Here is a 27,987-nt window from a genome sequence, read left to right as displayed (position 1 = left end):
CAACTGCCCCTTGGGGTCCCTTTGCAGGAGCACTGCAGCCACTGCCACGTCGCTGGCATCGACTTGGACAATGAATTTCCGCTCTGGGTCTGGATTTTGCAGGATTGGTTCTTGGGCGAACAGTCTTTTCAGTTTTTCAAAAGCCTTCTGGCATTCCATTGTCCACGCGAGTGGCTGTGATGGCTTCAGTTTTGTTGGTGGGGACCCCGTCTTTAACATTTCAGTTGGGGGTTGCCAATCCAAAACGGCTTTAACTTTGTGTCCATCTCTATCCCATTGCTAGAAATCCGGTATCCTAAGTAGTCTAGTGAAGTCTTATGAAACTCGCACTTTGACAGCTTGGCGTAGAGCTTGGCAGTGAGCAGTTTTTTCAGCACCTGCCGGACGAGTTTTACGTGCTCTTCCAGCATTTTGCTGAATATGAAAATATTGTCCAAGTAGACCAGAACCCCCTTGTATATGTGCTCATGCAGAATCTCATTAATAAACTGCATGAAGACTGCGTGGGGCCCCTGAAGTCCAAACGGCATCACTTTGAATTGGAAGCTGCCAAGCGGGCAGTTGAATGTGGTTTTCCATTCATCCCCCTCCCTAATCCGTATACGGTACTAGGCTTCCCTCAAGTCCAGCTTGGTAAACACTTTGCCCTTTGACAGGTGATTGAGCATGTCCTTCATGAGGGGGAGTGGGTAGGTGTTCTCCACGCACACTCTGTTAATTCTGCGAAAATCCATGCAGAGCCTCATCCCCCATCCCCCCATCCTTCTCTTTAAACAGTACAGGGGCTGCCACTTTGGATTTTGCAGGCTCTATGAATCCCCGTGCTAGATTTGTGTCTATGTACTTCTTCAATTCCTTCATTTCGGTCGGAGTCATTGAGTACATCTTCAGTTTGGGAAGTTTTGCCCCCGGCATGAACTCTATCGCACAGTTGGTCGGGCGATGGGCGTGGGAAGTAAGTTGCAGTCCTCTTCGCTAAACACCTCCCCAAGTCTCGATACTCCTGGGGGCACCTGCTGGCTGCCCGGTGGGACGTCCCAGGCCGGGGCAGCAGTCTCCAGAAGTGTTGCTTTTTCTGGGTTCACGATCTCTGGGGTGGGGAGTTCTTGCCTCACTGGTGGCAATGGGCCCAGTCCAATGACTATCTTTCTGTGGCTGCCATCCCAGGAGATCGTGGGTCCCCACTTATCAAGCCATGAGAGCCCCAAGATTATGGGATCTGTCATCTTGGGGGCAACTACGAACAGGAGGAATTCTTTGTGGCGCCCCAGTTCTAACTTAATGAGCTCCATGAGTCTGGTGGCAGGGGCCCCGCCAATTAGTGAGCCGTCCACCTGCTCGAAGCTGATGGGCTGTTGGAGGGGGCGAATGCGTATGCCTAGTTGCTCGATTATGTGGGGGCTAATTAGGCATCGCGTGCAGCCGGTGTCTATGACCGCCTCCACTTCTCCCTGGGCTTCAGTCTGGGGGGCTGTTAGGGTAACCTTCAGGGCAAAAGGGCGGATGGCTCCACTCACCATCGGGTCATCCTCATCGCTGTCTTCCTCTGTGGAGGCGGAGGGGGAATCCCCAGTTGGGCTCCCTTCTGATCCCGCGGGCTCTATGGGGCTCTCCGCCGCTTGCTTGGCGCTCCATCCCTTGTCTGGTGGTTTCCGCAGGGTTTTCTTAGGTCCTGCCCAAGCAGGGGACTTCGCCCGGGGCAGTGGTGCTGGAGCTAAGCATTCCGATACTCAATGGCCCTGCCGACCACATTGGTAGCACTTGATGGTCACGGGCCTCGCGGGTGGCGGTTCTGCGGTCTTCTTTGGCTGCGCTCATCACCTGAGGGGCCGTTTAGCCGGCTTTTCAGCAGCCAGCTTCTTCGGAGGGTGGAGGTCCAGATCCAGGGCCACCACATTCTCATACCACGCTTGTATTTGGGTCGGTGTTCCCCTTATGCTACACGCCTGCCTCAGGTCCGGATCCAGGGCTTCCTTGAAGGTGTGGACTATCAGTCGCTCTGGCCAGTCCCATAGCTTCCTGGCCAGCCTCCAGAATTTCCACACAAGTTCTTTGGCAGGCCTCCCAGCTTGCCTCAGTGTGGTGATCTGGTGCTCTGCTTCCACTTGTTGGGTGACATTGCTGAACCTCACCCTCATCAGCTGGACGAAATTGTCCACATCCTCTAGCTCCAGGGCCCCCTAATCATGAAGCTCAGCTATCCATTCGGATGCTTACCCCTCGTTCATTCCTTCGGCGATGGCTGAGATCAATTCACGATCGGAGGGGTATTGGTTCCCATACTGATCGATGTAGGCCCAGACTCGGTTCAGGAAGTATGCCAGCTTCCCCAGGGTCCCATCAAAGGTCGCCCAGAAGGGGGGGGGGTGCTGCAGCAGGCGCGGGCTGCTGGGCCAGGACTTGCTATGGGGTTGCAGCTGGACCTCTTGCTGTGGAAACTGCATATGCGGCGGCATCGAGGCAGGCGTCCATTGACACTGTACCCACCCCTGGCCTGGGTAGTAAGCCCACCCGGGAGAGATTTGGCTCACAGGTGGGAACCCCATCCCAGGCAGCAGCTGTGGGGCTGACAGGCTCCAAGCCCCTTGCAGCTGGATGGGAACTCCATGGTCGGCCTGTCTGGCTGGGAGGGGGTGTGGTCCCGAGCGGCGGGAATCCACAGCTGGGCTTACCTGAAGCGACAGGCCGGGGGTTGAGCAGCTTGGGGCCGAATGAAAAGTCATTGCCGCTTTGGCCCATTGTGCTGCTGGCCCCTGGCTCGGGAAGGTGAATGTCGGTTGTGCCAAGGTCCACTCTCTGAGTTGGTTCAACTGCTCCGGCAGGCCAGCTAGGGATTGGCTGTGTGACGGCAGTGGGAGTACCCATTCCTTGGAGTGCCAGCGGTTCCCACATCACTCCTTGAAGCGGGGTGGCTCCGCTGGCTTCGCCTTGCACTGCCAGGTCCTGCTGCAAGCTTCGCTTCGGCAGTTGCTCCTTAGGCCGGGCACCCAGTTGGTGGGCAGCCTCCGTGGCCTTTAGCACTTCCACCATCCCAGGGGAAGGAGAGTAGAGGGTCTCAGGAACCGTTGCTGAGCCTGTGCCTGCTGCTCCCTCCATAGGCTTCTTTTCCTCCTCCATCTTCCCTGAGTCTTCGTGTCGCCCTGGGTTGGGTTGGCGCTTGGGGCTCAGGACCCCGAACAGCTCCCCAGGGTTGAGGAAGCTGCTCTAATTTTAAGGGAGATTCGGGTTAATGTCAGGGTTCCAAGTAGCAGCCCCAACGAAATCAAACTCCGAGGCTTGAAGTTCCTCAAAGCTAACTTTTATTAGGGATGTCATATTGGCACATCTGGGAAAACCCAAATCTGAAAGCTTCTGGGTTTTCCTCACCCACAAGAAAGTTTAAGACCTTGCCCACATCTCCCACATGTCCACACAGCTCCAATCAGTTCTTTCTCGAACAGAAGACATCCTCCAATTTCTTCTTTGCATGGCTGCCAGACACCATGGCCTTGAACTTCTCTTAGAGAAGTTTGTTATGGCTATCTCTACTTCACTCATGCAATCCCCCCTCCCAACTTCCCACGGTATGATTGTGGCAGACCTGGATCCTCAAGGCACACAGGTAATATGGCTTCCAGGCATGACACAGTGCACAGGAGAAGGAACGTTGTACTCACCTGAACATTTTTTCTATGTGCGCTGCATGAGAGTCCAACCCCTCCCTAAAGTTCCAAGGGAGGTCCAGGGTCCAGGAGAGTATGTTTTTTTTCTCATTACAGGTTACGTCTTCTCCAGATCCAGAGCATCGTTAACAAAATGGAGCTAAATGGGAAAGAGGAGGCGTAACTAAACAAATTACAACTCAGTCTCTGGCCAATCAGACAAGGTTATCACCCATTGCTTGGACTCTCACACAGCGCACATAGAACGAACGTTCAGGTAAGTACAACTTTCCTTCTGAGGGATTCTTGCCCGCAGTAGTATACCTGATGGTCATCTGAATTAAATTCACCCATTCCTGTCCATTTTAGTTCACTGATTCCTAAGATGTCTATGTTCAGTCTTGTCATCTCTTGTTTGACCACATCCAGCTTGCCTTAATTCATGGATCTTACATTCCAGGTTCCTATGGAGAAAAAATCTTTACAGCATTGGACTTTCCTTTCACCACCAGATGCATCCACAGCTGAGCGTCCTTTCGGCTTTGGCCCAGTCGCTTCACTCTTTCTGGCACGACTAGTACTAGCCCTCTGCTCTTCCCCAGTAGCATATTGGACACCTTCCAACCTGAGGGGCTCTGTCCATGGGGTTTTCATGACAAAGATACTGGAGTGGGTTGCCATTTCCTTCTCCAATGGATCACGTTTTGTCAGAACTCTCTGCTATGACCTGTCCATCTTGGGTGGTCCTGCACAGCATAGCTCATAGCTTCATTGAGCTATGCAAACCCCTTCGCCATGACAAGGCAGTAATCCATGAAGGGGAGGCAATAATCCATGAAGGGGCTGTGCCATAATGAGAATAAAGTAGGGAATTATTTGCAACAATTCTAGAGTGAAAGCTTCTTTATTGCAGCAAAAACAATGGTCTTTTTGCACCTGACAAGAATGAATGTATTATGGCATAAAGCTTCCATGGATTAAAAAATAATAAATGTATCAGCTTTTACAGTGTATGAAACTCCAGTAGTTTCTGTGAAAGAAATAAAATCTGAAGCCATGTCATTGCCAGTCTTTCAGATATGAGCTTTGAGGCCTGTGATACAGTGAAAGTTGGCAGTAGAAACCTGTGACTGCAGGGAATGGGAGGAGCTCTCACAGGGTTTTTCTCTCAGGCCTCAATGTTAGATCAGGGGTGTCAACTCGATTTCATTGAGGGCCACATCAGGGTTGTGTTTCGCCTTGGGGTGTGTGTGTGTGTGTGTGGCCAGGGTGTCCATGGTCAGCTTGATGTCTCTCATGTTGGGGGCGCCTGTGGTGGCCCAAGCACTCTGCCAGCGAAAACGGGCTCGCACGCTCCGTTTTTGGCTGGGACGGCCTCCTGCAACCCTCTGCCAGCGAAAACGGAGCTCGGGAGGCACCATGGCCAGTCCTTCACTGTTTCCAGGGTGGCCCTGTGGGCCAGATCTAGGCACCCCATGGGCCGGATCCTTGAGTTTGACACTCTTGTTCTAAGATGGAGAGATGACATTTAGGCCAAGTTTCTCCAAATTTTGACTCCCCTTGTTTCTTAACCCTAAAGTCGTTATCTCTCTCCTTGTTGCGTCTGACCTCATGCTGTCCTCTTTTTTTTTTTTTATTGAAAAAGTTTTAAAACAAACACAATTTCCCCACAACCCTCCCACCCAACCCCCCCTCCCCCTCCCCGACTTCCCAGAGCAGAACACAAGGTATTTCTATTAACTTTTAACAATAAACTAAATTGCTTAACCAATCATTAAACTAACACCCCCTTAAAAAAAAATTTCTTAACCCCCCATAGATAAAATCCTGCTTCTTAGACATAAAACTTCTAATATCACTTATAACGCTTATACAGATAAAAGAAATCATTCATAAGCTATTTGATATTTTTTAGTCTGATACTTATTTTGTATATAATCAATCCATCTTCTCCAGTCCTGTATATACCTTTCTTGTGTGTGATCCTTCAAATATGCTGAAATTTTAGCCATTTCAGCTAAATTAGTTACTTTCAATATCCAGTCATCAATAGTAGGCAAAAAGTCCTTCTTCCAATGTTGTGCTATCAACAATCTTGCTGCTGTTATCAAGTTCAAAATCAGTTTAGTCTCTGCAACTGTACAGTCCATAGTTATACCCAATAAGAACAACTGTGGAGTAAATTTCAGTCTTTTTTTAAGAATATTCTGCATCACCCACCAAATCTTTATCCAGAATGCTTTGATTTTTCTACAAGTCCACCATATATGATAATAAGTTGCATCATCACAGTCACATCTCCAACATTTAGCTTGCACATTAGGATACATACATGATAATTTTTTGGGATCTAAGTGCCATCTATAAAACATTTTATAAAAGTTTTCTCTTAAATTTTGTGCTTGTGTAAATTTCACATTTCTAATCCAAATCTTTTCCCAAGTCTCCATCATTACTGGCTCTTGAAAGTTTTGTGCCCATTTAATCATACAATCTTTAACCAGTTCCGTCTCAGAGTCTATTTCCAATAAAGCATTATACAACCTTTTAATATGCATTTGTTTTTGATCTCTAATTTGTTTTACCAAATTCTCCTCATTTTGCACAAAGCCAGTTTTTTGATCTTCCTTCCATCTAGCTTGAAGTTGACCGTACTGAAACCATGTATAAATTATACCTTCTTCTCTCAATGTATCTAAAGGTTTCAAATACATTACCCCCCTTTCCATAATAAGAAGCTCTTTATAGGTAATCACTTCCTGTTTTTGTTCTATACTTATATTTTCTATTGCATGTCTAGGATTTGCCCATACAGGTATCTTATAATTTAACTTATATTGATATTTTTTCCAAACCCTCAACAAAGCATTTCTAAGTATATGAGCTTTAAATACTTTATCCACTTTTTTGTCATATAACAAATAGGCATGCCATCCATATAACAAATCATAACCTTCTAGATTCAAAATTCTCCCCTCAGTTAAGTTAAACCAGTCACTAATTTGTGATAAGACCGCTGCTTCATAATATAATCTTAAATTAGGCATTTTGAGACCCCCTCTTTCACGTGTATCTTGTATAATTTTCATTTTTATTCTGGGTTTTTTCCCAGCCCAAATGAAAGTATTAACACCTTTCTGCCATTCTCTCAGATTTTCATCTTTCTTAAGCACAGGTATCATTTGGAACAAAAATAAAAATCTAGGTAACACATTCATTTTAATTGCTGCAATTCTTCCCAATAAAGACAACTGTAATTTTTTCCAATTCTCCATATCCTTCTGTACCTTCTGCCAAAGAACCTCATAGTTATTTTTATATAATTTTGTATTTGAAGCTGCTATGTACACTCCTAGATATTTAACCTTTTTAACTATTTCAAAATCTGTTAATCTTGCTAGTTTATCTCTTTCAAGTATAGACATATTTTTAACTATCATCTTTGTCTTATGTGAATTAACTTTAAATCCTGATACTTTCCCGTATTGATCAATTATATCCAATATATATGGAGGCGACTCTATAGGTTGGGATAAGGTAACAACCAAATCATCTGCAAATGCTCTTAATCTATAATCTTGATGTCTAATTACAATACCCTTCAATTTTTCTGAGTCACGTATCTTATTCAATAGCACTTCCAAAGTCAAGATAAACAACAATGGGGACAGAGGACACCCCTGCCTTGTTCCTTTCTCAATTCTAAAAACCTCCGTTAAACCTCCATTGACTATAATTTGTGCTGTTTGCTGCTGGTATATCGCTCTACTTGATTGTGTAAAATATTCCCCAAAGTGCATTTTCTCTATTATTTTAAACAAAAATTGCCAGTTCAAGCGATCAAATGCCTTCTCTGCATCCAAAAATATAAACGCTGCAGGGACTTGATTATTTTTTTCCAAATATTCCAGTAAGTTTACAATTTGTCTAACATTATATTTCATTTGTCTCCCTTTTATAAACCCTGATTGGTCATTATGAATTATTTGTTGCATAACTGGCATTAATCTATTAGCTAGTATCTTAGCAAAAATCTTGTAATCAGTATTCAAAAGTGAAATTGGCCTAAAATTCTCAGGTTTGATGGAATTTTGATCCTCCTTTGGAATTAGTGAGACAAAGGCTGTTTTCCAGGAAGGTGGTACTCTTCCTCCTACCTGTATTTTATTAAATAAGATTTTGAGTGGTTCTAGCATTTCAGATTGTAAATGTTTATAATAAACAGCTGTTAGTCCATCTGTTCCCGGAGCCTTTCCTATTTTTAATTGTTTAATTGCCCCAACAATTTCCTCGGAAGTTATTGGCTGATTCAATCTCTCTCTCTGTTCCAGCGTTAATTCAGGAATCTCCATCTTTAAATATCTATCAATATCAACATCTTGAATTGCATCTTTAGCATATAACTTTGTATAGAACTCCAAAAAAGCCTTTTTTATTAAATTCTGTTGGTAAATCTCCTTACCTCTAAATTCTATCTTGTCTATAACACGTGATTTTTGTTTTTTTCTCATCGTGTAAGCCAACCATCTCCCAGGTTTATTAGCATTACAAAATGTATTATGTCTGGCATATTGTATGCTGGTTGCTACTTGCCCAGCCATTAACATATTAAATTGCTCTCTTAAGATATTAATCATATCTTTTGCCTTTTTATCTCCCGGGTTAATTATAAGCAATTGTTCTTTCTTTTTAATTTCCTCCTCTATCTCTTTCCGTCTGTTTTGTTGTTTTAGTCTATATTTATTGTTCAAGAAAATTAATGTTCCTCTCATATATGCCTTACTCGCATCCCATACCATCTCCATCGAGGTTCCTTTATTCATATTGTTAACAAAAAATTCTTTCATTTGTTTTTTAAGTTCACTCAAGTTATCTTCATATCTAAATAAATTCTCATTTAACCTCCAAGACCTCCTTTCCCCTCTTTCCTGCTCTAGTTCCACCCAAACCGGGCTGTGATCAGTTAAAGTTCTTGGACATATCTTCGTATTCTTCACCCTAGAAAAAAGATCATTTGTGGTTAATATAAAATCAATCCTAGAAAAAGATTGATGCCTATCTGAAAAAAAAGTAAAATCACTTTCCAATACGTTCCTTTCTCTCCAAATGTCTCTGAGCTCCATATCCTCCAAAATATCAAAAAAAGATTTAGGCAACTTAGCACGCATGGGTATCTTGGAAAGACTTTTTTTATCTTTCTGGGTATTTATTACCCCATTCTCATTGATCGTGGGTCCGGTGGTCCTCTTCCATGGGACATGCTCATCCGATGACGTCGGATCGGGTCTGCTAGCTAAGAAGCTCCTCCCTTCCTGTAGCCTCCCAGCTTTTCAGACTCGATCCGATTTGGATCAAGTCACGGTTTTGAGCTGCTCCTGAACTTGGTATTCTTGCTAGCCTCTAATTGGAATTTTTCTAAATTACTTCCTGCCTTCCTGCCTGTTTGCCCCCCGGAGTGGGGGGGGAAGTTTCCAGCGAGCAAGGTCTCGTCCCAAGGCCGCTGAAGACCGCTCGCGGTGGGATAGGCTCCCAGTAGGTAGAGCCTTCCCTGACGGCAAAGAGGGGCTCTTCCCTATGCCGCTGTAGCAGCCCGCGGCAGGAATTAGGTCATCGTTTTCCCCGCCGCCGCATCGGCTTCAGAAGGGGCGGAGGAAGAAATTGGAGCTTTCTCGGCTCCGCTGGGCTGCATTGCGCCGGAAGGCGCAGGAGCTGCGAGCCTTTCATCGGGGGCAGGTTCGCCTTGTTTTCACCGGCTCGCCTTAAGACAGCTCCCTGGGGACCGCAGGCAGGGCGGTTCAGACGGCCTGCGCAGCAGCGTTTCGGCGCCTCCTGGGCTTCGCCCACGCGCCTTGAGAGATTCGAAGGACAAGGAGCCTCGGAGTACAGCAGGCGGCTGTAAGTTTTACTCTATGGGGGGGAGGGTTGTTTGAAGGATTAACCTCCCCCCTTGCCTAATTGCCCCCTTTTTTCTGGCAGACGGCTGTGGCTCCCTTTCCTTAGGCCATTCCAGGGATTCCTCCTCTCCTCGTGGCGGGCGCCATTTTGGGCTCTCCTCTCCCTCCGCCATTTTGTCAACTCTGCGGTCTGGGCCCTCTTCACGATGGCTTCCACCAGGCAGGCCAGGCCCAAAAGACAGGGCTCTCCCAGTGACAAACCTGGATCTTCAACGGAGGTCCCTGCAAAAAATTCAAGGAAAGCCTCCTCCAAATCTTCGGAGTCTAGATCAAGGGAGGAGGTGAGGCTGCACCAGGCCATTGAACGTTCAATACAGAAGGCCCTCAAGGAGGCCTCCATTAAGGAAGCTGATATTTCAACCTCCCTCCCTGCTCGGGCCTCCTCTCCTGTGAGACCTGAACCCATCCCCCAGGCCTTGCCTCCAGCCTTATCCCCGGATGGGGATGGGGCTTCTGTTCAGCCACAGCAACAAGTTAATGAATCTCTCTTTGGGAATCAAGAAGAAGAGTCCTCTAGGGCTCTATCCCCGGGGGGCCCCAGGGTTTCTCCTTCTCCAGCCCTGCAGAGTTCTGATAACCAAGTGCAGGGGCCTGTAATTTCCCCAGATTTGGTGGCTTATATCCATCAGACCATTCAGCAAGGCATTCAGGCCGACAGACAGCGCAGAACAGCCTCATGGGTTTCTGAGTCACCCTCTCACATAGATGTGGAAGGTTCATGTCTTATGTCAGATAGGGTTCAACCCCCTGCCAGAGCTCATTCATCAGCTTCTTCTGTCCAAGGTTCTCTCACCGGTGAGGATGTTAAGGACACTGAGTTGTCTGATGATGAAGACTTATCCCCAGACCAACCTTCCTTCATAGGTCTATTCAAACCACAAATGTTCAGATCTTTATTGCATAAAGCTAAGCTGACGACTGGTTTAGGGACTCCCCGCCCTAATCCAGCGGGGGAGGGGACTTCGTCTTCTGTACCTCTATTTGAGGAACCCCTCATTGAGACCGAAGAGATTCCAGGGCCCAAGTTGTTTAGAGATGTTCTCGCCAAGCAATGGCTTGCTCCTGCATCGGGGCCTAGACCCAATTCGCTGGACAAGCGTATATATAATATGGCCCCGGAGCTTTCTTCCCTTCTACAGGTGCCCTCGGTTGATCCTCCTGTTGCAGCCCTTTCAGCCTCATCGTATACTGCGGGCCCTCCAGAGGAGAACCTCCGGCCGGAGGAACGCCGTCTGGAGCATGTATTGGTCAAGTCTCACCAAGCGTCTGCATGGGCAGTCAGATCTACAATGGCAGCTTCTTTCTTCAACTGGGCCTCCATTCTTTGGCTCAAGCAGCTACAAGAACGTCTTCCAGTGTCTGACTCTCGCTCCCATCAGGACATTAACAAGGTACTGGCGGCATTAGAGTTTTCGGCCGATGCCACTTTGAATTCATCCAGGTTCACGGCCAAGGCCATGGGGGCGACCATCACGGCCCGTAGACTTTCCTGGCTTAGGCAATGGCAGGCAGACGCCAAATCTAAGTGGCGCCTGGCGTCATCCCCGTTCGAAGGCTCCCTCTTATTCGGGGCTCCACTGGAACCTCTCTTAGCAGAATCCAGGGATAAACGTAAATACTTACCGGCCATGTCTCGTAGATCAGGCCAAAGATTCCCCTCCTCCTCCTCCTCTTCCTTTCGTCCCTTTCGAGGGCCAGAAGGAAATTCCTACCCTCGCCAAGGTCAGAGGCCCTTCCCATTTAGACAATCCCGCCCCTCCGAGCGTCAAGGGTTCCAATCTCAACGGGGCCAATTCAAACGCTCCTTCCATGGGGATCGTGGGCGCTCTGCCCGCAGATCCCGCTGACGGTTCATCAAGCCTTCCCATCGGTGGCCGCTTGGCCCTGTTTGCCAGCCAATGGGAGGCCACATCCTCAGATGTCTGGGTCAGGGAGACGGTCAGGGTGGGCCTCTCCCTCGAATTTCTCTCCACCCCCCCCGACCCGATTTCTCAAATGCCCCTTCTCCCGGGATCGGGCTCGCCGGCTCCTGATGGGATCGGCCATTCAACATCTACTCGAAATTCAGGCCATCGAACCGGTCCCACAGGAGCGGCACGGACAAGGCTTTTACTCCCGCCTGTTCGTCATTCAGAAGTCGTCGGGGGGTTGGAGGGCAATTCTAGACCTCAAATCCCTGAACCGACGGGTCGTCTACCGTCGGTTCAAAATGCAGTCCCTCAGCTCCATCTTAGAGGGTATCAGGCCTGGGGACCTCCTCTCATCAATAGACCTGACAGAGGCTTACCTCCACGTCCCCATCCACGCGGATTTCAGGCAGTTCCTTCGCTTCTGTTATGCGGGTCGTCATTATCAATATCGAGCCCTCCCATTCGGCCTATCCTCGGCTCCCTGAGTTTTTACAAAAATCATGGCCGCGCTAGTGGGCTACCTCCGGACTCTTCCAGTAAGGATTCAGGCCTACCTGGACGATCTCCTCGTCCAATCGACTTCGGAGGATCTAGCGCGCCAGGACCTGGAAACCACCCTCCGGGTCCTGGAGAGCCACGGGTTTTCCGTCAACATGGCCAAGAGCCATTTGATACCCACGACTCGCATACAGCACCTGGGGGCCATCATCGACTCGGTGGAGGGCAGGGTTTATCTTTCCCAGGACCGCCTGTCCAGCCTGCGGTCACTGGTCAGGTCAGTGTCGTCAGGGAGACCAGTCTCCCTGGCATCCCTGTCCAAGCTCCTGGGAAAGATGGTATCCTGCATCGGGATTATTCCTTGGGCACGTCTCCACTGCAGGGACCTGCAGTGGTTTCTGCTCCCGTACCAAAAACGTCAACTAGGGACTTCCGACCGCAAGGTCCTCCTTCCCCACAAGGTCCTCCTCTCCCTCCAGTGGTGGTCTTCAGCAGCAGTCCTCAAGGGGAGAGAGTACAGGGTGTCCCAATACCTTATTCTGACAACAGATGCCAGTCTCCTGGGCTGGGGGGCTCACCTGGCCTCGTCCATGGCCCAGGGACGCTGGTCCCAGTCCGACTTGACACACAATATAAACTGGTTGGAACTTCGGGCCATCCATCTGGCTCTCCGGATCTTCCAGGATCAGGTGTCAGACAGACACGTTCTGGTATGGACGGACAATGTAGCCGCCAAGGCTCATGTAAACCGCCTGGGGGGGACCCGGTCTCGCCACCTCATGGAGGAGGCCGAGAGTCTGGGAGCCTGGGCGGAGTCTCACCTGAGGTCCCTCCGGGCATCTCACATATCAGGCGTAACAAACACCCAGGCGGACTGGCTCAGCCGGGAGTCGGTGGACCAGGGGGAGTGGGCACTCGACCCGGACCTGTTTCGGATGATCACAGACCGCCTGGGCCTCCCTGTGGTGGACCTCTTTGCCACTCGGACCAATCGCCAGACAGAGAGGTTCTTCTCTCGCTACCCGGAACCGGGGGCAGAGGCCGTGGACGCAATACACAGCGACTGGCTGGCCAGCCTCCTATACGCCTTTCCGCCTCTGCCCCTCATTCCCAAAGTCATCAGAAAGATGCTGTTCCTCCAGGCGGAGCTCCTGCTGATTGCCCCGTTCTGGCCCCGTCGGCCGTGGTTCGCGGACCTCCAAGCCCTGTCCGTCCGGCATCCCTGGCGTCTTCCTCACGACAAAGTGATTCTTCGTCAAGGGCCACTGCTCCACCCGGATCCGGCATGGCTTCAGCTAACCGCCTGGCGGTTGAGCGGAGCTTGCTGACGGCAGCCAAGGTCCCTTCTTGGGTCGCCAGTACCATCCAAGCGGCTGGACGCCCTTCAACGACACGAATTTACGACTCCACCTGGCGCTCCTTTGTGTCATGCTGCAACCGTCGCTCCATCATCCCTACGGCGGCCTCCACGGTGCAGGTACTGGTGTTCTTACAGGACGGCTTTGAAGCGGGCCTGGCCCCTAACACACTCCGCCGGCAGGTCTCCGCCCTGTCCACTATTTTGTGTTGTGGTTCTAAATACCCCCTCTCGAGCCGTTCCCTTATCCGCCTCTTCCTCAGGGGGGCTTCTAACCTCCGCCCGGGGTCTATCCACAGATACCCTTCCTGGGATTTGCCTTTAGTGCTAGATGCCCTCACTAGGGCCCCCTTCGAGCCCCTAAGGTCAGTGGGCCTACGTTTCCTGTCTTATAAGGTCGCCTTTCTGCTGGCCATAACTTCGGCCAGGCGAATTTCAGAGTTGGCAGCCCTCTCCATCAGGGCTGATCTCTGTGTTTTCCATCCTGACCGGGTGGTACTTAGGTTAGACCCCACATTCCTCCCTAAGGTGAATTCCCCTTACCATAGAGCTCAGGAACTAGTCCTTCCGAATTTTTGTCCACGTCCCAACCGGCCCTTAGAACGGGCCTGGCACTCCCTGGACGTGAGAAGGGCCCTTCGGATCTACATCCGTCGGACATCTGACTTCAGGAGATCGGAATCCCTTCTGGTCTCCTTCCAGCCATCCAGTATGGGCCAAAAAGTCTCGTCCATTACGGTGGGGCGTTGGATCAGGGCCACCATAGCCACAGCTTACGGGTCCCAGGCGTTGCCAGTTCCACCCCGGATCACGGCCCACTCCACCCGCAGTGCGGCCACCTCGGCTGCCTGGGCCACCCAAGCTTCCTTGGAGGAAATCTGCCGGGCTGCGGCCTGGTCGTCCCCGACCCCTTTCATTAGACATTATCGACTGGACCAGTTTGCATCGGCAGATGCGGCATTTGGGCGTAGGGTTCTCCAACAGGTCCTCCAGCGGTCCGCCTCATCGGCCGGGGCACGTCCCTCCCTATAGTTCCAGGCTTTGGTATGTCCCATGGAAGAGGACCACCGGACCCACGATCAATGAGAATGGGCTTTGTCTTACCTGAAAGCCCTTTCTGATTGTGGTGGGTCCGGTGGTCCGCCCCGCCCTGTTTATGCCCAGGACCGATTTGGCGGGGTTCTGGTGTCCTGTTTCCTTTCTTGCAGCTCACCGTGTAGGTCTGCTACAAATCGTATCTCATCAGAAAGCTGGGAGGCTACAGGAAGGGAGGAGCTTCTCAGCTAGCAGACCTGATCCGACGTCATCGGATGAGCATGTCCCATGGAAGAGGACCACCGGACCCACCACAATCAGAAAGGGCTTTCAGGTAAGACAAAGCCCATTCCAATCACCCATTAGAAGTAAAGATCTATAATCCCATTGTAGTATTTTAGTATGTAAAAGTTTATAAAATTTGTCTTGTTGTTGATTAGGTGCATATACTCCAATTACAAGCAGCTTCCCATTCTGTGTTATTAATTCAATTGCAATATATCTACCTTGAGTGTCAGCCTCAATTAAATTGGCCAATAAGCCTCTTTTAACATATATAACTAGGCCATTTTTCTTCTCTGGTGCTGATGCCACAAAATGTGTACCTAATTTCGAATTTATCAAGTACTTTTGATCTGAGGATTTAATATGCATTTCTTGCAAACAAATAACATCATTCTGAAATTGCTTCAAGTAGTGAAATATTTTCTTTCTTTTTTGTGCAGAATTTAAACCGTTGACATTCCAAGATAAGAATTTATTTGCCATCTCTGGGCCCTCCAAGCTTTGAGAGCATCAACTGAACCTCCTCCGCCATTTTAGACTTCGGCCTAGCTCCTCCCACTGCTTGTGTTTTTTGGACTTGTTGGGTTGAATCTTGAGGCTGTCGTGCCAGATGTTGTTTGTAAGTGGCTCTTGTCAATCGTTGATCTTTTGGCAACTCTATCATCTTTAATGGCTCAAGGGTTGGTGGTGGACCCCCACTCAACAATAAATCTTCTTCCAAATTAGCTCCTCCAACTAAAGCTTGAGCATAGGTTTGTGGTTGCCCTCCATCTTTCTCTTGTTGTATCATTTCCAATTGCTTTCTAGCACCCCCTGGTGAGGGTGGCCTTCCAGCCTTTAAAACATTGGCGTAAAAATCTTTTGCCTTTCCAACTGTGTTTAAGCGATATCTTTGCCCAGCGTATGTCACTATTATCCCAAATGGGACATCCCATCTGTACTGGAGCTGCTGGTTTCTTAGTTCATTCACCAAAAAAACAAACTGCTTTCTATCTCTTAACATTTTAGGAGGAAGCTCTTTCAGGACCACCAGCTCTTGTCCATCCACTTTAATCTTGTTTCTATAAGAAGCTTGCAAAATGTCATTTCTAATTCTCCTTGTTGTGAAATAAATCACCACATCTCTTGGTAGCTGCTTTTGTTTTGCCAGCCAGGAGTTAACCCTATAGATTTTGTCCATTTGAATTGCCACATCTTCTGGCCTTTCTGAAATCAGCTCTGCTAAAGCATTGGAACAAATATCTTTTAAATTTTCACCACTCTTTTCTTTCAAACCTCTCAGCCTCAGGGCAAATTCCATTGATCTGTATTGTAACATAACCATTTCGTCATCCACTTTCTCTGTTTGTATCATAACCTCTCCTAATTTAGTTGCAAGCTCCAAATTACCATCAACAATTTCCCGTACTCTCTCCTCAATCTTTAACATATGATTAGCCAGTCCTGAAACTGCAAAAACAATGTCATCTCTTATTGCATCATGTTTTTCCTCCACCACATCTTTAATTTTCTTTAACTCCTCTGAGAATTCTTTCATCATTTCTGCCTGATTGTTCAGGGCACCCATTATAAATTCTTTAAGGTCTTGTGACTGTGTATCAGCCGGAAGTTGTTGTTTTTGAGTCACTACAGGGGAACCTCCTCCCCCTTTAGAAGTTGGTGGCTTTAGTTGTTTAGCAGCCATTTTATTTTAAAATGAGTTTTTTCCTTTTACAGCCACAAAATCTTATAAACAGTCTTATAATGTCTATTTCAAAGTTTTTTCAAAATAAACAGTCCTCTCTTCAAACTATTCTCAGTCCCCAGCAGTTTTCTCTTCAGGCAGAAGACTCTTAACAAGCAATTTCCCTTTAACTTTCACTTTCCCTTCTGCCCATAACAAAGGCTTCCTCTCCAGCCTCCAGCTCAGGAGAGCTCCATTTGCAACAATGTATTCACGGAGTTAAGTTCTGTTTCTTTTAAAAAGCTTGCACTCTTGCTTCCGCTCTGTCTGCCTTGTTAGAAATCATTAGAACTCACTGTTTGCCAGCAGATTTGGACGCAGACGTCTTGCTCTGGTTAACAGAGGCACCAGTGATCCGGAGCAATGGGAGGGCTGAACTGGGGAGCTCTCACCCTCTGAGTCCCTGGAATTAATCCAGGGACTTTCGGGGAGCTCTACCCGCCCCCTCCGACTCTCCTCTCCTTCTTTGCCCGAAGGAGAGTTTTTTCAAACCGCCAGACAGCAGTTTAGCGCTGTCAGGGCGGTTTTTACAGATCGGGTGGCTGGCGGTCAATGGAGACCGTCCTCGATGTCCGCGGAGCCACCGGAAGTCCATGCTGTCCTCTTGACTGATGTTTGGGCATAAGCTTGGAAACAGAGAAAGAATGGAATGGAATCATCTTCTCTGTTGAGAAAATGAAGTGCTGCTGTTGGGGAGAATTCCCTTTTCCGGTTCCAACTTGGAAGAGAATAAAGGATTGATTTTGGGCACTTGGCTGCTAAGAAGCACTTTGGCATCTTAGCACACATATGGCCAGCCTCTGTGTCTCTCCCCTAAATTGAAGGGAGGGTACTTAAAATCTATTTTGGCTCTGGCTTCTGAAGGCCTCCATGCTTCAAATTGTTCAACCATCACAGCCATTGTAAAAGAAGGGAAGAAAATTGTGACAAACATAGGCCAGCATAAGAGAAAGATGACCAGAAAATTATTCCGTGTAATCCCTATCAAAATCTAATTTTGCTCAACATCCAGTGAATCTTACTCAGAAGAAGATTTTGGGCCCCAATGTAAGTACAGCACTTGCAGTACAGTTTGGTATACAGTTTACCTCAAATCAGGTTAATGTAGTTGTGCATATTTTTTCCTAATTAAAATTTAAGTTTTTAAAATCTTTAAGTTTGCAAATCCAAATTTAACAGAAGCTTTTTTTCCAGAAGAATTGACAGGTTTAGGATAGGAATATTTCTGAAAAGTAAAGTATGTACATGTGTGTCTCTGTGTATGGCGCTCCACTTTGTAAAGGAACATGGATACAGTAGAAATAATTCCTTCCTGATGCAGTTATGCTGCCCAGCTCCTTTGTAAGACATATGTGGTATGCACATGACCAGAGTGAGTGTTAGCTGACCCTGGCTCAAATTTACATGGGAGCTGTGGTGGCCTCCCACAACAGATGCTTTGTGGCAGATTGTGCTGCATTGATTGACATTGTTCTCTGCTTCCATACCACCACTTAGACCAGGGTTGTCAAACTCCCGGCCCGCAGGCCAGATGCGTCATGTGCTGGCCACACCCACGCCTGGTTTAGAGAAGGGGAAAAAAGTCCCGATATGTCACGTGACACCGCTGTGATGATGTGAGTTTGACACCCCTGACTTAGACTTAATTAAACATCTGATTCTCCAACCTAGGAACAAAGAGTTCTTAGGGGCTGGTTTTATACCTATCCTTGCTGGATAGAGGAAGGGAGGATGTGCAGAGTGGGAAAGGGATTAAATGTGTCCCAACCTTGCCAGAATACCCATCCCAATGTTCTCCCTATTCCTCACAGGTTCCTTTTGAACATAACATGTTACAATTCTCAACTGTGTCGTCTTCCACTTGCTGTTTGTGCTGATATAATTAATACTTAATCAAGAAAACAGGAATGGAAATTACTCTGAAAAGTTGAGACATCCCATATATGTTTCTCAACTTGAATTGCTTGAAATGTACCCATTATCTTCTTTCCAAAATCTGGCATTTTTTCACAACATTGCCTGAAGAGCCTATCCATTAAGCCCTAGTTCTGAGGCTAACTAGATGTTAAAAAATGACCTGTCTTCTGCAATCCTTCTAAAAGACAAAGGTTCCTATAGTGTTTCTTCAGTCAGGAAAACAAGAATATTTCTCTACCTGGCACTCCTGAGAAGTGCTGAGAATGCAGTTCCCAGAATTCCTAACGAACATGGCCATACAGAGTTCTAAGAGCTAGCATCCTGCACATCTGGAAAGAGCCAGGTTGAGGTTACCACAGGTCTGGCCTGTGATAACTGCCTTCCAGTCTGAGGTGATGCAGGCCAGAAATATTACGTGGGATAATCTTGTGGGCCTGGAAGGGTATGCTTCAGAGTCTTTGGATTGCAGTGGGATAGAAATCTAGTTAAATAATAAACCTGAAAAAGTTCCCATGCTGAGATTGTGCACTCCCTCCCCAAAATACTGTGGGTATACTGGCATATTCTGAAATAGTATCTTGAACTTGTCCCATTTCCAAATCTGAACAGAGTCAAATAGTTTGGTGTAGAATTTGAGAATCTTGTTATCTGTGTTTTTTAGTCAATGCTGTTAGCTAAACATATTTAGGAACTGAAGTCTGCATACTTCCAGTCTCTAAAAATTATAGATTAAGTCTTCTACAGTACTTTATACAATGCAGAGCTTTTTTAAAATTCAGTTTAAAACCATCCTGATCAGTCATGACATGCTTTGGCCAAATGTATATTTTTATCAATTCTTAGGAGGTGCAACTCATCTAGTAAAATGTCTATGGAGATTCTCAGTCATCCAGGTCATGGTTGTTCCAAAGGTGCTTTCTTCAAGAGGCAACTGGACTTTCTGGTTTTTCTTTGAAGACATTTCGCTTCTTATCCAAGAAGCTTCTTCAGAGAAAAAAAGCACCTTTGGGACAATACCCCTTACTATTTACTTACTCTCTAAGCAGTTTACAGAGTCAGCATATTGGCCCCAACAATCTAGGTCCTCATTATACCGACCTCAGAAGGATGGAAGGCTGAGTCAATCTTGAGCCGGTGAGAATCGAACTGTTGGCAGTCAGCAGAATTAGCTTGCAATACTGTATTCTAACCACTGCGCCACCATGGCTCATAATCAAATACTGTATGTAAAGCTTTTGCTATTTGAAATGGTACAGTCCACCAACAGTTGACGATGCCAGTTCAGGCCAGTATTTAAAATGGTTTGGAGCTACTGTAGTTTAAATCTTCATTTTAGACATACTTTTAAAAAGTCCATACAGTAGTGCTATACAGAAGTGTCTGCAAGGTATAACCCAAGAAGTAAAGATGATGTCCACAACCTTGTGCTTGAAGCTCTGCCTGATTTTTATGGATATTGTGGACCAGACAGAGCTTCACAAATAATGAAAATTTACATTAGCATAGTGAAAAACATTTTGATTGGCTTGGAAGTCAAATAAGTGTTATAAAGCCAAATCACAAGTCTTGCATTAAATGGCTTGTAGAGTTATTTAAGCCAACTACAAATTGAATGGCTACTCTGTGAGGAGACATTACTGAGCAAATAGATGAAGGCACCCTAAGTACAGCACAGAGGCTTAAATTAGTTCCTGCTGTTCTTTTGGTGTTCCTACTTTGAAATAGTTCCATTTGCCTGAAAACTACAATTCAAGACTGTCCTTTATTGTCCCTGGAAAATCTTTCCATCTGTATCATTGCTTGCATGTATGAATATGAAGTAAAGGTAGTCCTTGACTTATGACTGGTCACTTGATGTTCGTCCATCGTTTTCAAAGAGGACCTTGACATCTAACTGGTTGTGGGCTGTCCACGGTGTGTCCGCAGGTGGCTGGTAAGGCCTATACAGGCATGGAATGTTCTGCCACATGTCGGGCAGACGTGCGGGCACCACTATTGCAGCATTTGCAGCTGTGGCTTTGCGGAGTGCTTGCTTCTCTTGTGCTATGGTTGTACTTCTGTCTTCAAATGTCTGGCAGCCTTGCTGGATCCACGTGTGCCATGTCAATCGATCTTGTGCCAGGGTTTCCCAGGAGGTGGTGTCAATATCCAGGGACTTGAGAGAGGCTTTCAGAGTGTCTTTGTATCGCTTCCTTTGTCCCCTGTGTGATCGCTTTCCTTGAGACAGCTTACCATAGAGGAGCTCTTTGGGGATGCGGTGGTCTGGCAACCTTATAGCATGGCCTGCCCAGCGTGTCTGGGCTTTAATCAGCAGGGTGTGAACTGATGGCAGGCCTGCTCTGGAGACGACTTCTGTGTCTGGCACCTTGTCCTGCCACCGGATCCTCAGAAGTCTGTGGAGGCAAGTCATGTGGAAGTGGTTCAATTGCCTAGCATGCCTCCTGTATACAGTCCAAGTCTCACTGGCATACATCAGGGTAGTTAGCACCACTGCTCGGTAGACTTAGAGCTTTGTAGCAAGTCTTATTCCACGGCGGTCCCACACGTTGGTCAGTAGTCCGCCAAATGCAGAGCTTGCCTTGGTGATTCTGCAGTTGACCTCGATGTCAATTGTCACTGCATGGGAGAGGGTGCTGCCAAGGTATGTAAATTGGTCCACTGCTTGCAGCTTTTGTCCCTTCACTGTGATGATGGGCTCTTGGTGTTGGGCATTCAGAGCTGGCTAGTGCATCACTTCAGTCTTCTTTGTGTTGATGAGGAGGGTGAAGATGTCGCATACTGCTGCAAATTTGTCCACACTGGCTTGCATTTCCTGCTCTGATCCAGCATTCAGGGCACAGTTGTCAGCAAAAAGGAGGTCTCGTAGCACACTCTCCTTTATCTTGGTGACAGCCTGGAGTCTTCGCAGGTTGAACAGTTTCCCATTGGTCCTGTATCTCAGGCTGACTCCCAAGGAACTGTTCTGGAAGGCATCTAACAGCATGGCTGAAAACATTATGCTGAACAGGGTCAGTGTGAGCACGCACCCTTGCTTGATGCCGTTTGTGACAGAAAAGGCCTCTGAAGCTTCTCTGTCATGCAGAACGTGAGCCGTCATGCCATCGTGGAACTGACATACCATCAGGATGAATCTGTCAGGGCACCCAAACTTTGACATGATGCGCCACAGACCTTTGTGACTGACAGTATCAAAAGCCTTGGTGAGATCCACAAAGGTGGTATACAAGTCACGATTCTGCTCTTGACACTTCTCTTGGAGCTGTCGGGCTGCGAAGATCATGTCCACAGTGCCACGCTCTTTGCGGAAACTGCACTGTGTCTCGGGTAATAAACCCTGTTCCAGGTGGTCAGTCAGGCGGATCAGCAACACTTGTGCAAGGATCTTGCCTGCGATGGAAAGCAGTGATATTCCTCTATGATTATTGCAGACTTGTCAATTCCTTTTCCTCTTGTAGAGGTGTACGATGGACCCATCTTTCAGTTCCTGAGGAATGGATCCTTGATTCCAGAAGGACTGGAACAGCTGAGTAAGTTTGTTGACAAACACTACACCGCCATCCTTCTAGACTTCTGCTGGGATCGCGTCAGATCCTGGGGCCTTACCACTGGACAGCTGGTTGATGGCCTGTAGGGTTTCAGTCTTTGATGGTGGGGCGTCCAGGCTGTAGTTGATATCCTCCTGGGGCATTCTGTCAATCACCTCGTTGTTGATGGAAGATGGGCGGTTCAGTACGGATTGGAAGTGCTCAGCCCAATGCTGTAGAATAGAATATAATTTTTTATTGGCCAAGTGTGATTGGACACACAAGGAATTTGTCTTGGTGCATATGCTTTCAGTGTACATAAAAGAAAAGATACGTTCATCAAAAATCAATTAGAAACCTGACATAGAGAGCATTTCACCAAGGCAGCCTTCGGCGGCGCCATCTTGGAAGTTGTGCCAGAATCAGAGTCTTCTCAGTAATGAGAGTTGCACCATCTGAGTCCAGTAGAGGGGAGCTCCCTGAGGGCTGAGGTCCATACAAGGATCTGAGGGCTTCATATAACAATTTGGCATCATTTCTATCAGCAAACTTCTGAATTTCATCTGCTTTGGCATTCAACCAGGAGTCCTGCATCTTGTGAAGCTTGCTCTGTACAGTTCTGCGAGTGTTGTTGAAGGCATTTTTCTTAGCTGTTGACGATGGGTCGTTCTGATGAGCACGGTGAAGGCGGTGCTTTTCTGCAAGTAGGGCCTTGATCTCTTCATTGTTTTCGTCAAACCAGTCCTGCTGTTTCCTGTGTAAAGGTCCAAGAACCTTCAGTGCAGAAAAGTGCACAATACCCCGGAAGCGTTCCCATTCCTTCTCAGCATTTCCCTCTAATTGCAGCTCTGAAAGTTGGTTGTCAAGATCTTCTGCTAGTGAAGCTGCTGTGTTGGGGTTCCTCAGTTTACTGACGTTGATCTGTTTCATTACAACTTTTGTTTCCCTGTGGATGTCTCTTTGGCTTGATGTGAAAGCTTAATTTGGAGATGATGAGTCTATGGTCAGTCCAACAGTCTACACTCGGCATGGCCTTGGTCATCCTTACATCCTGTCTCTCTTTCCTCTGCACGATGACATAATCAATAAGATGCCAGTGCTTGGAGCATGGGTGCATCCAGGACATCTTTTTGCAAGTGGGCAGGCAGAAGATGGTATTGGTGATGATCAGATAGTGAGCCGCACATGTCTTCAGTAGTAATAGGCCATTGCTGTTACATTTGCCGATTCCATTTTTTCCAATGACACCATCCCAGGCAGAGTGATCAGATCCTACTCTCGCGTTGAAATCGCCAAGTAGAATTAGCCTGTCGGTGCGCTTCATGGATGAGAGTAGGGTATCGCGATCTTCATAAAACTTGTCCTTTACTTCATCTGGATTTGTCATTGTGGGTGCATAGGCGCTGATCAGTGTGGCTTGCTTTTCTCTTGGTAGTGGGAGATGCAGTGTCATGAGTCGGTCGTTCATGCCCTTAGGAAAACTGGCAAGTTTTGAAGCATGTGTACGTTCCAAGTGCCAGTAGTGAGTGGTGTCACCTTGTGTTTTATTTGAGGTTTTGTTATTCGACCGCATGAAATGGGATCCTCTCCAGCCACGGTAAGCTGGCCAGGGTTCTGTGAAGCAAACAATGTTTAGGGTACCTTTTCTAGCCCCTTCCTCTACTATGGAGGTGAGCAGTGCGGTCCTAAAGAGGGCTGCTCAGTCACTCAGGTAGATGCTGAATCCAGCTGTTGCTTCGGTCAGCAAGGAGACGACCATTAGACCTGAGCCACCTGTGTGCAGGTCTGCGGCTACAGCTCCCAGTGTATCCACACCTGCTGCTTCGTTGCTCGCCCATCACCACAGGACTTTGAAGGTTTATGACAGTTGGGGAGATGTCAAGACTTGTGTGTGAATTGGATTAAAATGAGGGAGAGGTGCGCATAGTCAGCCTCGCTCTCTTTTCCCAGATTCCATCTTTCTCCAATGGCAGGGCAAGAGTTGAGACAGTTGGAGATGGGCTGGGCGTAGTGGTTGACCAGGGCATCTTCCATGTCTTGCCGTGCTCTGGTCGCTTAGCAAACATTTGAAGTTACAACGGACCTCCCCAGGGTACACGACCCAATTCTGAAGTTCTGATGGCTGCCCCCCTGTGGTCACATGACTACATTTTGGGCACTCAGCAGCCAGCCCACATTTATGGCTGTTTGCAGCATCCTGTGGTCACGTGACCATGTTTTACAACGTTTTTGCTGAAAACCAGCATTTACTTCCAGTTTCCAGCAAAACCACATTACAACCACAGCATTTGCTTAATGACCACTGCAAAAACGGTCAAAAAATTGGGTCAGTCATATAGGTGACCTGCTTTATGACTTAACAACCATAATGGGCAGGCTCCATTATGCTCATAAGTCAAGGACTTCCTGTAAAGGTAGTGGCATGGTTGTTAACGGAAGAATACCTTCATTTCTTTCTCCTCTTTTTTGATTCATTTATTTTCTCCAGATGACAATAAATAAAAAGTTTCAGTGTGCTGGCAGCGGCCTGTGCCAAAAGTACATGCTGCAAAGTATCTCTTCTCACCCCCACACGACATATCCATGTTCCTGTGAAGGACATAAATTATGTGTATGTTCTTGGCATGCTACCAGTCTCTGTACTTGGCAGTGGCTGGTGTGCACAAATCCTGTATGTAATAAATACTTTTATTACATCCATAGTATTCCATAGTATTTACACTTTGTGATATAGGTTCCATGGCTTGGCAGAAGTGGCAGGTGGGTGGGTGGGACAGTGAGCTGGGACTCTGGACAGGAAAAGTAAGGATGCTTGGGAAGCATGAAAGGCAAGACTGATTTGGCTGGGAGGGCAGTTAGAGGTAATATCTTGAGAACTGTTGGCTGAAGATGATGGCTTGCCAAGTGTTTGAGAGCTAGTAATGATCAAGGAAACAGTGGGAATCAGGAGGTTCTCTCTAGGAGGAGAGCTGTTTAACCTGTAGTGGCAAAACCCAGAAGACTAGGAACTTTTATGTTTTTATTAAAAGGCATAAACTTTCTTGGGCTGCAGTTCCCTTCATCAGATGTTTCAGGCCTTGCTGCTGTTGTTAATTCACTGGATGATGTCTTTGCAACATGTGAGCAATACTTTACAGGGTGCTAAGGGTTATAACAAAGTAAAGCATGGGAAATCTTTTTAGCCTTCTAAAATACTATGTTAATGCTATTACTCTTTGCCCTGTTTGTTTTTGGAAGCCAGTTGTTTACTCAAGCAACAGCTACCATTCGAACTCACTATCTCTAACGACATTTCCCAGTTACATGATGTGGTTAGAAAATGACAGCTTCTTGGATTGCATATCATAAGGATGATGACATGACTTCTTCCACATTTTGTTTCAGGGCAGCCGCCAACAGAATAACAGAGTTTGAAGGGACCTTGGAGGTATTCTAGTCCAGCCCCCTGCACAAGCAGGAGATTCTATACCAGTGATGGCAAACCTTTTTGGCACCAAGTGCCCAAACCGGAACGTGCGTGCATGCGTGTGCATATGCGCACACCAGAAACCCAAAGACCAGCTTGCCAGCACGTTCATGCCTTTTTGGGGCCATTTTCAGGCCACTTTTTGGGGCCGTTTTTCAGGCCATTTTTCGGGCTGTTTTTCAGGTTGTTTTCCGACTCTCCGATCTCTTCTTAAAAACCTCCAGTGATGGAGCTCCTTCAACTTCCATTCCACTGGTTAATTGTTTTGTCAGGAAATTTTGCCTTAGTTCTCGGTTGGTTCTCTCCTTGATTAGTTTCCATCCATTGTTTCTTGTTTTGCCTTCAGGTGCTTTGGAAAATAGGTTGATCCCCTCTTCTTTGTGGCAGCCCCTCAAATATTGGAACACTGCCATCATGTCATCCCTAGTCCTTCTTTTCACTAGACTAGCCATGCCCAGTTCCTGTAACAGTTCTCCATATGTTTTAGTCTCCAGTCCCCTAATCATCCTGGTTGCTCTTCTCTGCACTTTTTCTAGTCTCAACATCTTTTTTATAGTGTGGTGACCAAAACTGGATGCACTATTCAAAGTGTGGTCTTACCAAGGCATTATAAAGTAGTACTAACATTTCATGTGATTTGGTTCAGTCCCTCTGTTAATGTAGCCTAGAACTGCATTGGCTTTTTTTGCAGCTGCAGCACACTGCTGGCTCATATTTAAGTAATTGTCCACTAGGACTCCAAGATCCCTCTCATATAGGTGAAACTCGAAAAATTAGAATATTGTGCAAAAGTTCATTTATTTCAGTAATGCAACTTAAAAGGTGAAACTAATATATGAGATAGACTGCAAAGCGAGATAGTTCAAGCCTTGATTTGTCATACTTTTGATGATTATGGCTTACAGCTCATGAAAACCCCAAATTCACAATCTCAGAAAATTAGAATATTGTGAAAAGGTTCCATATTCTAGGCTCAAAGTGTCCCACTCTAATCAGCTAATTAAGCCATAACACCTGCAAAGGGTTCCTGAGCCTTTAAATGGTCTCTCAGTCTGGTTCAGTAGGAATCACAATCATGGGAAAGACTGCTGACCTGACAGTTGTGCAGAAAACCATCATTGACACTCTCCATAAGGAGGGAAAGCCTCAAAAGGTAATTGCAAAAGAAGTTGGATGTTCCCAAAGTGCTGTATCAAAGCACATTAATAGAAAGTTATGTGGAAGGGAAAAGTGTGGAAGAAAAAGGTGCACAAGCAGCAGGGATGACCGCAGCCTGGAGAGGATTGTCAGGAAAAGGCCATTCAAAAGTGTTGGGGACTTTCACAAGGAGTGGACTGAGGCTGGAGTCAGTGCATTAAGAGCCACCACACACAGACGGATCCTGGACATGGGCTTCAAATGTCATATTCCTCTTGTCAAGCCACTCCTGAACAACAAACAACGTCAGAAACGTCTTACCTGGGCTAAAGAAAAAAAGAACTGGTCTGTTGCTCAGTGGTCCAAAGTCCTCTTTTCTGATGAGAGCAACTTTTGCATCTCATTTGGAAACCAAGGACCCAGAGTCTGGAGGAAGAATGGAGAGGCACACACTGCAAGATGCTTGAAGTCCAGTGTGACGTTTCCATAGTCTGTGTTGATTTGGGGAGCCATGTCATCTGCTGGTGTTGGTCCACTGTGCTTCATTAAGTCCAGGGTCAACGCAGCCGTCTACCAGGAGATTTTGGAGCACTTCATGCTTCCTTCCGCAGATGAGCTTTATGGGGATGCTGACTTCATTTTCCAGCAGGACTTGGCACCTGCCCACACTGCCAAAAGTACCAAAACCTGGTTCAATGACCATGGGATTACTGTGCTTGATTGGCCAGCAAACTCGCCTGACCTGAACCCCATAGAGAATCCATGGGGCATTGCCAAGAGAAAGATGAGAGACATGAGACCGAACAATGCAGAAGAGCTGAAGGCCGCTATTGAAGCATTCTGGTCTTCCATAACACCTCAGCAGTGCCACAGGCTGATAGCATCCATGCCACACTGCATTGAGGCAGTAATTGATGCAAAAGGGGCCCAAACCAAGTACTGAGTACATATGCATGCTTATACTTTTCAGAGGTCCGATATTGTTCTATGTACAATCCTTGTTTTATTGATTTCATGTAATATTCTAATTTTCTGAGATTGTGAATTTGGGGTTTTCATGAGCTGTAAGCCATAATCATCAAAAGTATGACAAATCAAGGCTTGAACTATCTCGCTTTGCATGTAATGAGTCTATCTCATATATTATGTTAGGATTTGATGGATCTAGCCCAATAACACTCCAGACAGAGTAATATCCTTTAAGAATTCTTTATTGGAGGCCTGGATTATTCCTAGGCCCATTCATCTAGCAGCAACTGACCTTTTATCTTTCTCTTGCAGGCACACATCTGGAACTGCTGGATGGCCTCATGGTGAGACCTCTTATACCCAGGGGGAGGAGTCAGAGGTAAGGTGGGGTGATGGGATGTGTGGTTGTGTTAACCCTTGCAGGACTATGATGAGTTGTGACATGAATGAGTTAGACATTTAACCTGACAGAACCCCCTCTAAATGTCTAACTGATGGCCGGTAAAGGTTTGGTAAGTATATCAGCAGTTTGCTCCTCAGTGTCACAGTGTATGGCCTTAATGAAACCAAT

At 46.9% G+C, this 27,987-nt stretch overlaps 1 long non-coding RNA gene across 1 annotated transcript in view; it reads left to right on the top strand.

The window, feature by feature from the left end:
• The window catches only part of LOC139317344 (uncharacterized), a 219,907-nt gene extending 192,158 nt beyond the window's left edge, over positions 1 to 27,749 (top strand). The window contains exon 3 of the long non-coding RNA XR_011600451.1: positions 27,729 to 27,749. This is a non-coding gene — a long non-coding RNA (uncharacterized lncRNA). The remainder of the gene's footprint in view (positions 1 to 27,728) is intronic.
• Positions 27,750 to 27,987: the final 238 nt, after the last annotated feature.

Source organism: Pituophis catenifer, unplaced genomic scaffold (genome assembly GCF_029215685.1).
Source record: "Pituophis catenifer annectens isolate HBS135680 unplaced genomic scaffold, rPitCat1.0.hap2 SCAF_5, whole genome shotgun sequence".
Taxonomy (NCBI): domain Eukaryota; kingdom Metazoa; phylum Chordata; class Lepidosauria; order Squamata; family Colubridae; genus Pituophis; species Pituophis catenifer.
The sequence above is the reverse complement of the archived record's forward strand: the minus strand, read 5'-3'. Positions and strand labels throughout refer to the sequence as shown.